Here is a 12,983-nt window from a genome sequence, read left to right as displayed (position 1 = left end):
AGCTTGGGTTCTCCATTCATCTAAAGAGCTTATATCAAATAACCTCTTTTCACCAACAAGTTTGAAATCATAGTTGAGTTCTTTAACTGCCCAATATGCTTTATGTTCCAACTCAAGAGGCAAATGACAAGCTTTTCCATAAACCATTTTATAAGGAGATATACCCATAGGATTTTTATATGCTGTTCTATAAGCCCAAAGTGCATCATCTAATTTCTTATACCAATTCTTCCTGGACCTATTAACAGTCTTTTGCAAAATTAATTTTATTTCTCTATTGCTAAGTTCAACTTGACCACTAGACTTAGGATGATAGGGTGATGCAATTCTATGGTTAACATCATACTTAGCAAGCATCTTACGGAAATCACCATGAATAAAGTGTGAACCACCATCCGTCATTAAATATCTAGGGACTTCAAACCTTGGGAAAATAACTTCCTTAAGCATTTTAATAGAGGTGTTGTGATCAGCACTACTAGTTGGAATAGCTTCTACCAATTTAGTAACATAATCAACAACAACCAAGATATGTGTATACCCATTAGAGGAAGGAAAAGGTCCCATGTAATCAAATCCCCAAACATCAAATGGTTCAATAGCAAGTTGATAATTCATAGGCATTTCTTGACGCTTACCGATATTACCTATTATTTGACATTCATCACAGGAAGAGACAAACTTACGGGCATCCTTGAAGAGAGTAGGCCAATAAAATCCAGATTGCAATACCTTGTGAGCAGTTCTATCTCCAGCATGATGCCCTCCATAAGCTTCGGAGTAACATTTCCGTAGGATTTGTCCCTGTTCATGCTCAGGTACACAACATCTAATAATACCATCTACTCCTTTATAAAGATGTGGGTCATCCCAAAAGTAATGTCTTAAATCATAGAAGAATTTTTTATTTTGCTGGTATGTAAAGCTGGGTGGTAAATATTTAGCAACAATGTAATTAGCATAGTCAGCATACCAAGGAGTACTATAAGAAACATTTATTGCAGCTAACTGCTCATCAAGAAAACTATCATCAACAGGTAGTGGGTCATCAAGCACATTTTCAAGCCTAGAAAAGTTATCAGCTACTGGGTTCTCAGCTCCTTTTCTATCAATGATATGTAAATCAAATTCTTGTAACAAGAGAACCCAACGAATAAGTCTAGGTTTAGAATCTTTCTTTTCCATAAGATATTTAATAGCAGCATGGTCTGTGTGACCAGTTATTTTCGTATCAACAATATAAGATCTAAATTTATCACAAGCAAACACCACTGCTAAGAATTCTTTTTCAGTAGTAGCATAATTTCTTTGAGCACTGTCTAGAGTTTACAAGCATAATGAATAACATTCAATTTCTTATCAACTCTTTGTCCTAGAACATCACCAACAACATAATCACTAGCATCACACATAATTTCAAAAGGCAAGTTCCAATCAGGTGGTTGAACAATAGGTGCAGATATTATGACTTTCTTGAGTGTTTCAAAGGCTTCAAGACAATCATCATCAAAAACAAAAGGAATATCCTTTTGCAAAAGATTAGTAAGAGGCCTAGAAATTTTAGAAAAGTATTTGATAAATCTCCTATAGAAACCAGCATGACCTAGGAAACTATGAATACCTTTGATGTCCTTAGGACATGGCATTTTCTCAATTGCATCAACCTTAGCTTGGTCCACTTCAATACCTCTTTCAAAAATTTTATTTCCCAAGACAATGCCTTCATTAACCATAAAGTGGCACTTCTCCCAATTCAAGACAAGATTTGTTTGTTCACATCTCTACAAAACTCGCTCAAGATTGCTTAAACAATCATCAAAAGACTTCCCATAAACAGAAAAGTCATCGACGAAAACCTCAACAATATTTTCACAAAAGTCAGTGAAGATAGAAGTCATACATCTTTTAAAGGTAGCAGGTGCATTACATAAACCAAAAGGCATACGTCTATAAGCATAAGTACCAAAGGGACAATTAAGAGTGGTCTTTTCTTGATCAGGTTGAGAAACATGTATTTGTGAAAAGCCAGAGTATCCATCTAGGAAGCAAATGTGTGTGTGCTTAGTTAATCTTTCAAGCATTTGATCAATAAAAGGCAAAGGTAATGATCTTTTCTAGTTGCTTTGTTTAATTTTCTGTAATCAATTACCATTCTATAGCCTGTAACAATTCTTTGTGGAATAAGTTCATTCTTATCATTAGGAACAACAGTAATACCTCCTTTCTTAGGGACACAATGAACATGACTTACCCATCTACTTTCAGCTATAGGATAGATTATACCTGCTTCCAGAAGTTTTAAGATTTCCGTTCTTACCACTTCCTTCATTTTTGGATTCAACCGACGTTGGTGATCAACAACGGATTTATCATCAGGTTCCATATTAATTTTGTGCTGACATAGAGTGGGACTAATGCCCTTTAAATCGTCAAGAGTATATCCAATAGCAGCCCGGTGCTTCCTTATAACTTTCAATAATCTTTCTTCTTCATGTTCTGAAAGGTTAGCACTAATAATAACATGATATATTTTCTTTTCATCAAGATAAGCATATTTCAAAGTGACTGGCAATTGTTTTAATTCAAACACAGGATCACCTTTAGGTGGAGGAGGACCTCCTAGAGTTTCAATAGGCAAATTGTGTTTAAGCAGAGGATGTTGTTCAAACAAAACCTTATCTATTTCATTTCTTTCATGCATATGTAAATCATTTTCATGGTCTAGCAAATATTGTTCTAAAGGATCAGTAGGTGGAACAGCAAGACCAATTAATTCATCCTTACTAGGAAATTCCTTTTCATGATGATTTCTACTAAACTTGGAAAAATTAAACTCATGAGACTCATCACCAAAGCTAACACCAATAGTTTGTTTCTTACAATCAATCTTAGCATTAACTGTATTCTAGAAAGGTCTACCAAAGATAATGGGACAAAAGTCATCTTGTGGGGAACCAAGAACAAGAAAATCAGTAGGGTATTTAATTTTCCCACACAAGACTTCAACATCTCTAATAATCCCAACTGGTGAAATGGTGTCTCTATTAGCAAGTTTAATAGTAACCTCTATTTCTTCTATCTCAACAGGTGCTATGTCTTTCATGATTTCTTCATATAAAGTATAAGGAATAGCACTCACACTAGCACCCATGTCACATAAACCATGATAATAGTGATCTCCTATTTTATCTGAAATAACAGGCATGCCAACAACAGGTCCATGTTTACCTCTTTTATCAGGTTTAGCAATTCTAGCAGCTTGTTCACAGAAGTAAATAACATGCCCATCCATATCTTTTTCCAAGAGATCTTTAACCATAGCAATACTAGGTTCTACTTTAATTTGTTCATCAGGTTTAGGTGTTCTAATATAGCTTTTGTTAACCACAGTTGAAACTTTAGCATGTTCCTCAATCCTAACAGTGAAAGGTGGTTTCTCAATATAAGCAGAAGGAACAACTAGATCAAAATTATAAAGTATAGTTTCTTATTTAAACCACTTATCCTTAGGCCCTGTTTGATAGGAAGGGATTGTAGAGGTTTTGGGAGGGGGGATCTCAGAGGATTTGGTGAATCCCCCTCTTCCACCCAATCCCCTCAAAACCCTTCCTTTCACAATCCTATTTGTTTAAAATTTCTATTTGGTAGAAAGGGTTTTTCATGTTGACATAACATGGTGTAGAACACTTAAAAATCCAATCTTTACAATGTAACTAACTCCCCTTATATCCTAGCTACAGAATTCTAAAGACCAGCTGACAAAAATGACTTTAAATCAATATCTCATAATTTAGCAGCAGTTTTCCCAACAACAACATAATTTTGTATGACTTGAAATCAATATCTCATCACGGCAACAACATAATTTATCATAACACAATGACTTTGAATCCCAAATCTCAGCATTCATAACTTATCATAACATAATCTTTCGCCACAAACAGTTCATCACAACCACAACATCATTTTGCAACAAGGATAATGCAGACAAATGTATCCATCATTTCCCAACTACTGCTACTACTACTCCTACTACTCCTACTCCTACTACTACTGCTACTACTACTACTACTACTACTACTACTACTACTACTACTACTACTACTGCTGCTGCTGCTGCTGCTACTGCTACTGCTACTACTACTACTACTGCTACTGCTACTGCTACTGCTTCTGCTGCTACTTCTGCTGCTACTGCTGCTGCTACTGCTACTGCTACTCCTACTGCTACTCCTACTACTACTGCTACTGCTACTGCTACTGCTACTACTACTACTACTGCTACTACTACTACTACTACTACTGCTACTACTACTACTACTGCTACTGCTACTGCTACTGCTACTGCTTCTGCTGCTACTGCTGCTGCTACTGCTACTGCTACTGCTTCTGCTGCTACTGCTACTACTACTGCTACTCCTACTACTACTGCTACTGCTACTACTACTACTACTACTACTACTACTACTACTGCTACTACTTGTAGATAAGCAGAGTCAGCAGCAGAGATACATCAGCCTAGTTCAATACAGTACTTAACTGAACATGTACAAGTCTTTGGCCCTGGAATAAATTTACTCTTAAAATAAGAAGATATCCAAGCGACAGGATTCTATCAAAATAAGAAGATATCTAAGTTCAGAACAAAGGGAGAAGATAGCACAAGGCCATCCTATCCTGTACACTGCGTGTCGTGGAATTTTCACGGCTAATGTCCTAGCAAAAGGACTTAGTCGTAGGGCCATCGCAACTAGGAAGCTTAAAGGGGTTAATCGGGACAAAGGACACGAGAGGTTTTATACTAGTTCGGCCCCTTACGATGAAGGTAAAAGCCTACGTCTAGTTGTGTTGGAATTGCTGGGGTTTCGATCACCAAGAGGCTAATCTGCCGGCTTGGTTATCTATCTCTTGTTGCTTGCCCTAAGCCGCCACCGGGTCGTCCCCTTATATACACAGGTTGACGCCTGGCGGCCTATAGAGTCCCAGCCGGCTCATAAAACGTGTCCGGCTCGGTGATTTCTTTACATGCCTTTGTTTACAAGTCTTTCCTTACACACGGCGGTTTACAATATTGGGCCTGAAGCCGCCTCTGGGCTCAGGCCTTCTACAAGTCTTAATAACTATCACCTTGAATATTACTGGGCTCCTTTTGTAATATGCCGTTGGGGTTGACCCGGCCCCTCCTAGGCGAGTCTTTACCGGTTGGCTATATTCCCAACATTAGGCCCCAGGTTGACTTCGAACTTTGTTCTTTGTCAATCTTTAATACTTAGACGAAATACATCTTTCTCTCTTCACAGAAATTTTTGTAACCCGCCATGACGTCATCTCTTGAAAACACGAAAAACTACCATGAAGTCATCTCTCAACGGATATTTATCCTTTAATGCCTTCCGAGAATCGAGGCATACGTTTAGTTGGATAATTATTATTCAGGTCTTCCTCAATTTTCGCGCCCGCCTGTTTCCTTACCCCCTTATAAATAGGCACGACCTGGTCTTTCTCATCCTTCCTTATTCTTCGTCTCCTTCCTCTTGCAACCCCCGCCACTGCTCGAGCTCCGTCGCTGTGAGAGAGCACCTTACCTCCGTCGACCTTGGCCGTTGCATCAACCGGAATCAGTCCAGAGAATGGCGGCGACTCTCCGCGGAAGATTTGTGCCTGTAAGCATTTCCTTTCTTGCTCCTCAGATCTGCATTAGGGCTTTCTAGGTTTCTACGTGTTCTTCGTAGTTCATCACAGTTTCTTCATAGTTCTTCCACTGCAGCCTCTTCTTGATCCAAAAAGAGATATATACTTGTGTGGTAGTTGTTTTGTGCCTACTCTTGATACTAGTAGATCCCTTTTCCCGGTATAAAGGCCTCATTAGGCATCACAAACTCATCTGTGCTAGACCTTTAGGTCTAGAATATTTTCCATTTTGAAGAGCCATTTGATCTAGAATAATATCAAGCAATTAGGAAACTTGTTTGTCTCAACACTTAGCCGAATCTGTTTCTGGCATTTCTCAAATATCTGTAGTCATGGCGGCTTATTGCGCCGGCTTACTTCTCCTTATATGACATTAGCCCTTACTTAAGCCGCCATTACTTATTTACGCCGTCATTTAACTATTAATTTCACCATTGAATTGAGCCAGCACGCAACTTTATTTTCTGTTCATCTTTTGATCATCATGCCGTCAAAAGCACCAACCGTCTGCAACTGGGTCCCTTCCACAGTAACTGAGGACAATCTGAAGGAATTCTTTGCCATAGGTTTTTTGCCAGGGAAGAATGTTATGTCTTACTATGCACCTGACCCGGACGAGGAACGTCCCAATCCCAAAGATGGTGAAGTCATTGTCTTTTCTGAGCACATGAGCCATGGCTTTTCACCACCCGGCTCAAAGTTCTTCAGAGATGTTCTCCATTTTTTTCAAACTCCACCCTCAAGATCTCGGGCCCAATTCCATATCCAATATCTGCAATTTCCATGTTCTCTGTGAGGTGTACATTCAAGAAGAACCGACTGTGGAACTCTTTAGAGAGTATTTTATCTGAACCGCCCGAACGAGTGCACCAATGGCCCTAGCTTGGAACTTGGAGGCATCTCGATTCAGTGCCGACAGGGCACCATCTTCCCCCTCATAGTTTTGCCGAGTCACCTCAAAGACTAGAATCAGACCTGGTTCTATTGTCAAGATACTTTGCCAGCCAACGAGAAACCTCTGTTGGGTTACAGCGCGGAGCGTCTAGATTCCAAGTTTGCGCTCCCTGATAAACTCACTGCTGTTGAATGCAAGAAGCTGATTCCATCAATTAAAAGGATTAACACTTTATTGGGGAACGGTTTAACCGGAGTTGACTTGACCCATTGCTGGGTTGCGTGCTGGGTCATCCCTCTAAGCCGCCGATCCAAATTGATGTATGAATATGGTGGAGGCCCAGATGACTGTCTTCATCACAACTCCGTTCAATTAACTGAAGAAGATATTGTTTCAATGTCAACCCTTCTGGTGAACGGAAAATATGAATACTGCAGTAAAGTCGGGTTAAACCCATTCTGCAAGCTTAACCCGGCGCCAGAGGTAAAGAACTTTTGACCTCTTTCTTTTTGTATTTTCTCAGCTATTTTAAATACCTGCATGACCTTTCATCTTGTTTATTTGTTTATAGGCCAAATATGATTTCTGGAAAGCTAGGTATGACCGCAAAGCCGCCAAGAAGGCTAGAGCCGCTGCCATGACCGCCAAGAAGACGACCCGGAGGTCTAAGAAGAAGAAGAAGAGCACTGCTGATGACCTGTTAAAGCTTGACATTGATACTTCTGAGTCGGAGGTAGCCCTTGACTCCCTTGGATAATTTTTTAATAACCTTATTAACACTGATCATTGCCAGGACGACACGGGGGCCAGTCAGGCCGTGGAAGAAGAGGTAACTATTTCCTCCAACTCAGCCCATTTGCCAAGACAGAAACTTCGACTGGTAACCCGAAAAGTAAGGTTTTCACACCCTTTGGCTTATTTGGACCCTCGTTTTCTTTTGAAAAAGCAGCAACATGAGAGCCGCCGTCAGGCCCGAAACGACGATGAACCGCCTTCCGTTCTTCAACAAACTCCTCAAAAACGCCAGAATGAGGTTTATTTCTTCGTCTTTTACTTTCCATTAATGGATATTCTCCGTTGCATTACTAACTTTATTTTATCTTTGCAGGAGGTGTCTCGCTCTTCTGGTGACTCATCTCAGACTCAATTTCCGGCCTTTAAGACTGCCCCTGCATAAGGAAAAAAATCATCTTTCCTCCGTGTCTTTCAAACTGCATCTTTATACTGACTATCTCATAACATCTTTCTTAGTGGCCAAGCCAAGTCCAAGAAGGACAAGGTGACTAAGCCGGCGGAAGACCCGTCAGTCCTTGCACCTGAACCGGCCATGCCACCTTCTCCCCCTCAAACTGAAGCACTAGAAGACTTGGCTGCCAATGCTCAATTAGATCCTCCTGAGCCGTCAGCTGACGATACCATCGTTAACCCTTCTACTACTGGACCATCCAGTGATACGTCTCCAACGTATCTATAAATTTTGATTGCTACATGCTATATTATCTACTGTTTTGGGCAATATTGGGATTTATTACCCACTTTTATATTACTTTCGGGACTAACCTATTAACCGGAGGCCCAGCCCAGATTTGCTGTTTTATGCCTATTTCGGTGTTTTCAAGAAAAGGAATATCAGACGGAGTCGAAACGGAACGAAATCAACTGGAGAAGTTATTTTTCGAAGGAAACACACCTGATGGACTTGGACCCCACGTCAGAAGATATGGGAGCTGCCCACGAGGGTGGGGGTGCGCCCACCCCCCTAGGACGCGCCCCTGCCTCGTGGGGCCCCCGTGGCTCCCCTGACGTGTTTCTTCTGCCTATATATATCGTCGTACCCTAAAACTTCCAGAACGCAACATAGATCGGGAGTTCCGCCACCAGAAGCCTCCGTAGCCACCAAAAACCAATCTAGACCCGTTCCGGCACCCTGTCGGAGGGGGAATCCTTCTCCGGTGGCCATCTTCATCATCCCGGTGCTCTCCATGACGAGGAGGGAGTAGTTCTCCCTCGGGGCTGAGGGTATGTGTCGGTGTCAAAACCGGCGGATCTCGGGTAGGGGGTCCCGAACTGTGCGTCTAGGCCGGATGGTAACAGGAGGCAAGGGACACGAAGTTTTACCCAGGTTCAGACCCTCTCGATGGAGGTAAAACCCTACGTCCTGCTTGATTAATATTGATGATATGGGTAGTACAAGAGTATATCTACCACGAGATCGAAGAGGCTAAACCCTAGAAGCTAGCCTATGGTATGATTGTCGATGTGTATGTTGTCCTACGGACTAAAACCCTCCGGTTTATATAGACACCGGAGAGGGTTAGGGTTACACAAAGTCGGTTACAATGGTAGGAGATCTTCATATCCGTATCGCCAACCTTGCCTTCCACGCCAAGGAAAGTCCCTTCCGGACACGAGACGGAGTCTTCAATCTTGTATCTTCATAGTCCAGGAGTCCGGCTGAAGGTATAGTCTGGCTATCCGAACACCCCCTAATCCAGGATTCCCTCAGTAGCCCCTGAACCAGGCTTCAATGACGACGAGTCCGGCGCGCAGATTGTCTTCGACATTGCAAGGCGGGTTCCTCCTCCAAGTACTTCGTAAAAGATTTTGAACACAAGGATAGTGTCCGGCTCTGCAAAATAAGTTTCCACATATTTCCATAGAGAGAATAATATTTACACCAATCTAATCTGCTGACGTATTCTATAGCGTGTCACACCACGGCCAAGCCTTCATCCGAGTCGTTTCATTATCCCACCTCAGCGCGTCATGTGAGGCGGTTTCCTTGGCACATCTTGTTAAAGCAGAGATCGTGTCCCCTTATCCCGGGATTCTCATCAATACGGGCATGGGTAACCCAACCGCTTCTAGGACTCCTAGATTATAGGCAAGTCCAAGCGGACACGGAGAAGATGCTTGATATTCACCCTCTTTATAAAGGGGACAAGGTTTTATTTTTCCCTCCCGTGCTCAATCGAATCCTTCCCCCACCTCAAGCTCAAAACGCCCGAAGTTCAGGTCAGGTGCTCCGAACCTTTAGTCATGTTCGGATCTAGCTTTCAAGGCCAATGGGTGCCTTCCTCCGTCATGGAAGAAGACATCAAAAAGTTGAGGGAGGCCAGATATCTGACCTCCGAGATTTTGCATCGGCTGCCTCCCCGAGGGCAGGCCGTTCCCACCCCCGAACCCAACGAGAACGTCGTGTTCGTCTCCCACTTCCTCCGAGGTCTAGGCCTTGCTTTGGATCCTTTCGTCAGGTGTCTGATGTTTTATTACGGGCTAGACTTCCATGATCTAGCTCCGGACTCTTTTTTTCATATCACGACATTCATTGTCGTGTGTGAGGCCTTCCTCCGGGTCACCCCTCACTTTGGCCTCTGGCTCAAGACCTTTGAAGTGAAGCCGAAGATGATCGAGGGGCAACATGCAGCGTGTGGAGGTGCCTCAATACGCAAGATGACGGGAGCTCCGTGGCCCAAAGGTTCCATCCCAGAGGTGTCTGAATTGTGGCAACAGGAGTGGTTCTACATCACGGCTCCTAGAAGTGCCAAGTGGGCGGCCGCCCCTGTTTTCTGCTCGGGCCCTCCATCACAACTGATGTCATGGATCAGCAGAGGTCTGAGCTGGGGGCCAGCCAAGGACGTGCCTATACTGCAAAGCCGCATTCGAGATCTCTTCAATGGAGATTTCAGTTTGGTTGCGGTAATACAAGTTATGCTGGTTCGTCAAGTCCAGCCTTGCAAAGCCGGCGTCTTCACCTATGGGAGTTCAATCCTGAGGGACCGCGTGTCATTCAAAATTTTCTCGGCCTGACGCACGAGGACATGTACAAGTCATTCTTCGGACCTCGGGTGGAGTGTCCGGAAATCTCCGAGGACGTGGGCCTGAGTAGTAACCACGCCGCCGAACAGGTAAGGCATCTTCCGGCCGAACATACTATCTCTCCTTTGTTACGAAGTTATTTCTGAGAGTTTGCTTTTTGACCAGGACTGGCTAACAAAGGCGAAGTTGATTCGGTGTTCGGCCCCCCTCCCTAAGGGTTTGGAAAATCTGGTATTGGAAAAGATGCTCCAGACCGCACCTTGCCCGGAGCCTTTGAAGGAAGATACTGTGGAGGATAATGCGGGCGGACGCGGGCCCCCAACACTTCCCATTCTAGCCGAGGGAGCGAGCGTTTCCATGAGGGAAGGCGACCAGAAGAGGAAAAGGACTGCGCCCGGGGATCCGGAAGCCAAAGCTTCCAAACGGGAGAAGAAGTCTCCCACAGAGGGTCCTACCTTGGGGGGCGCCATTGACGCACAAAGTCCGCGGGGGGATCAATTCTCCCGCGAGTCATAAGTGATCCGAAATACTTTAATAGTACAGATATGCCATCTTTTTCTTCTAAGAAGATAACCACCGCATATATTTTTGCAGTTCGGGCCTTAGCCCCTCTCAAATGAGCTCATCTTTGGGGGATCTTCTTCCAGAGATGATGGAGAGCGAAACGCCTCCTCCGGACTCCTCTGCTTCGGAAGCGGGCAACCCTGAAGTGTCGTCGCGGAGGGCCTCTCCGAGTCCGGTGAGGCCAAAATATAATCCCATTGACCCCCGAAGCTCCCAATGTCCGGCTCCCGAAGAGAGCAGACAAAAGAGTCCAACACCGTCTAGTGTGCGATCGGATGTTCTGAGGGAGTTGGTGGGGCGAGCAGCCATCTCAGATGAACACCGTGTGCTGATGAATACGGTGATGGAGAGAATATCGTCCGCCGAAAGCAGATTGCATGAAGCTTTTATGAGTCTACTGATAGGCTTTGAGGTACGTAAAAGAATGTATGATAGTCCTGCACATGCTAGGTGTGCCCTGAGTAGATAGTAGCCCCTGAGACTCTGGTTGTCGTCAGAAACGACGATGAACAGAGGATCATATTCTCAGGTAATAACCATACTGCCTCTATGTGCAGGTGATGGAAGCTCCGGTGGCTAGCCGGACTAGCGAGTTTGCCCATTTAGAACGGCAGTTGGATGCGGCAGACGCCGACATTGAGCTTGTTAACAAAAGGCTTGACGAGGCACAGGGTAAGTGTCATTATCTGGTAAACACCACAATAGGAAGAGCATCATGATGCCAGTATCTTTAATATGGTGTAACTACAGATGGAGCTGCCACTGTTGAAGCCTTGCGGGCAGAACTTGCCCGAGCCAAGGAACAAGCGAGGTTGGGTAATGCGGCTGCTGTGAAGGCGGCCGAAGAGTTGCAAGCCGAGAAGGCCGCGCATGGCGAGACCCGAGACAAGATGGCCAAGATGGCTATAGAATTAAAAGTTGCCGCCGACCGTTGCCGGGTTCTTGAAAAAGAAAACCAAGCGAAGGCATCGGACCTTGAAAAGGCTGCTGCGACGAAAAAGGATCTCCGCTCTGCTATGAGGGCAAAGAAGGAGGAGCTGCGGGAAGCCGGGGATATTGTAGCTGGGAAATCCTTTATGTTGCGGAGGAAATTCGGAGATTCACGGTATGCCCCTCTGGATCGGCTGTGGAGTTCAGAGGATGTGTATATGGATTTGGCGGCGAGCGCTACCGATGCGGCCAAGTACTTCCAGGGTCAGACAGATCATGGAGTAGACCAGCTGTTTTGGAGAAAATTCCATTCTCCCGAGCGTCCACTTTCATTGACTGACCAATTAGCCGAATGGGCCGAACTAAACAGGTTGTCCGGACTCTCTATGAGGTCTGTTGTGGATCAGCTGTGGCTGGGAAGGTCAAAACCGAACAGCTATTTCAGCTTGGTGCAGCAAGTCCTTGATGTGGTGCCGCGCATTAATGCGATGAGGAGGTCGGCGTGCATAGAGGGCGCATGGATGGCCTTTGCCCGTGTTAAGGCATATTGGGCGGAGATGGATGCTACCAATGTTGCAACGCGGGATTCGGCTATAGGTCGAAAGGCTGTCGAGCACTACTTTGAAGAAGTTCTTGAGGGTGCCCGTTTGATAGAGACCCAGTGCTCAAAAAATATTATATTTGAGTGATATGTAATCTCATTGTAAGCGAAATGCCTTTATAAATTTTTATAAGGCTATTTTTATACTTTTGCCTAAAAGTAATATGATGCCTCCTGGGCGGCCGTTTATGTATACATGTGTATAACTTGAAAGATTGCAGCCGTCGGCTTCAACCCTCACGCATATAATGCGGAGGTGCTCGCAAAAACACGCATTCACACTTAACCCAACGTCTTGGTCCTATTAAGAAGGTGATAGCGGAGCGAGCGAGGCAACCGGACTATAATGCTTTAGCACTTTCACTTAGCCATAGGAGTTTGACAGTGGGGCTACTAGATAGCCCCTGGTGGCTCCACACTCTCCCGATATCGGGGTGCATACATGCCTGGCCGGGAAACGGCCCTTCGTTAAAGTGGAGGAAT

This window comes from Triticum urartu, chromosome 1A, assembly GCF_056163025.1.
Source record: "Triticum urartu cultivar PI428250 chromosome 1A, HENAU_Tu73, whole genome shotgun sequence".
Classification (NCBI taxonomy): domain Eukaryota; kingdom Viridiplantae; phylum Streptophyta; class Magnoliopsida; order Poales; family Poaceae; genus Triticum; species Triticum urartu.
This window is presented reverse-complemented; position numbering follows the sequence as displayed.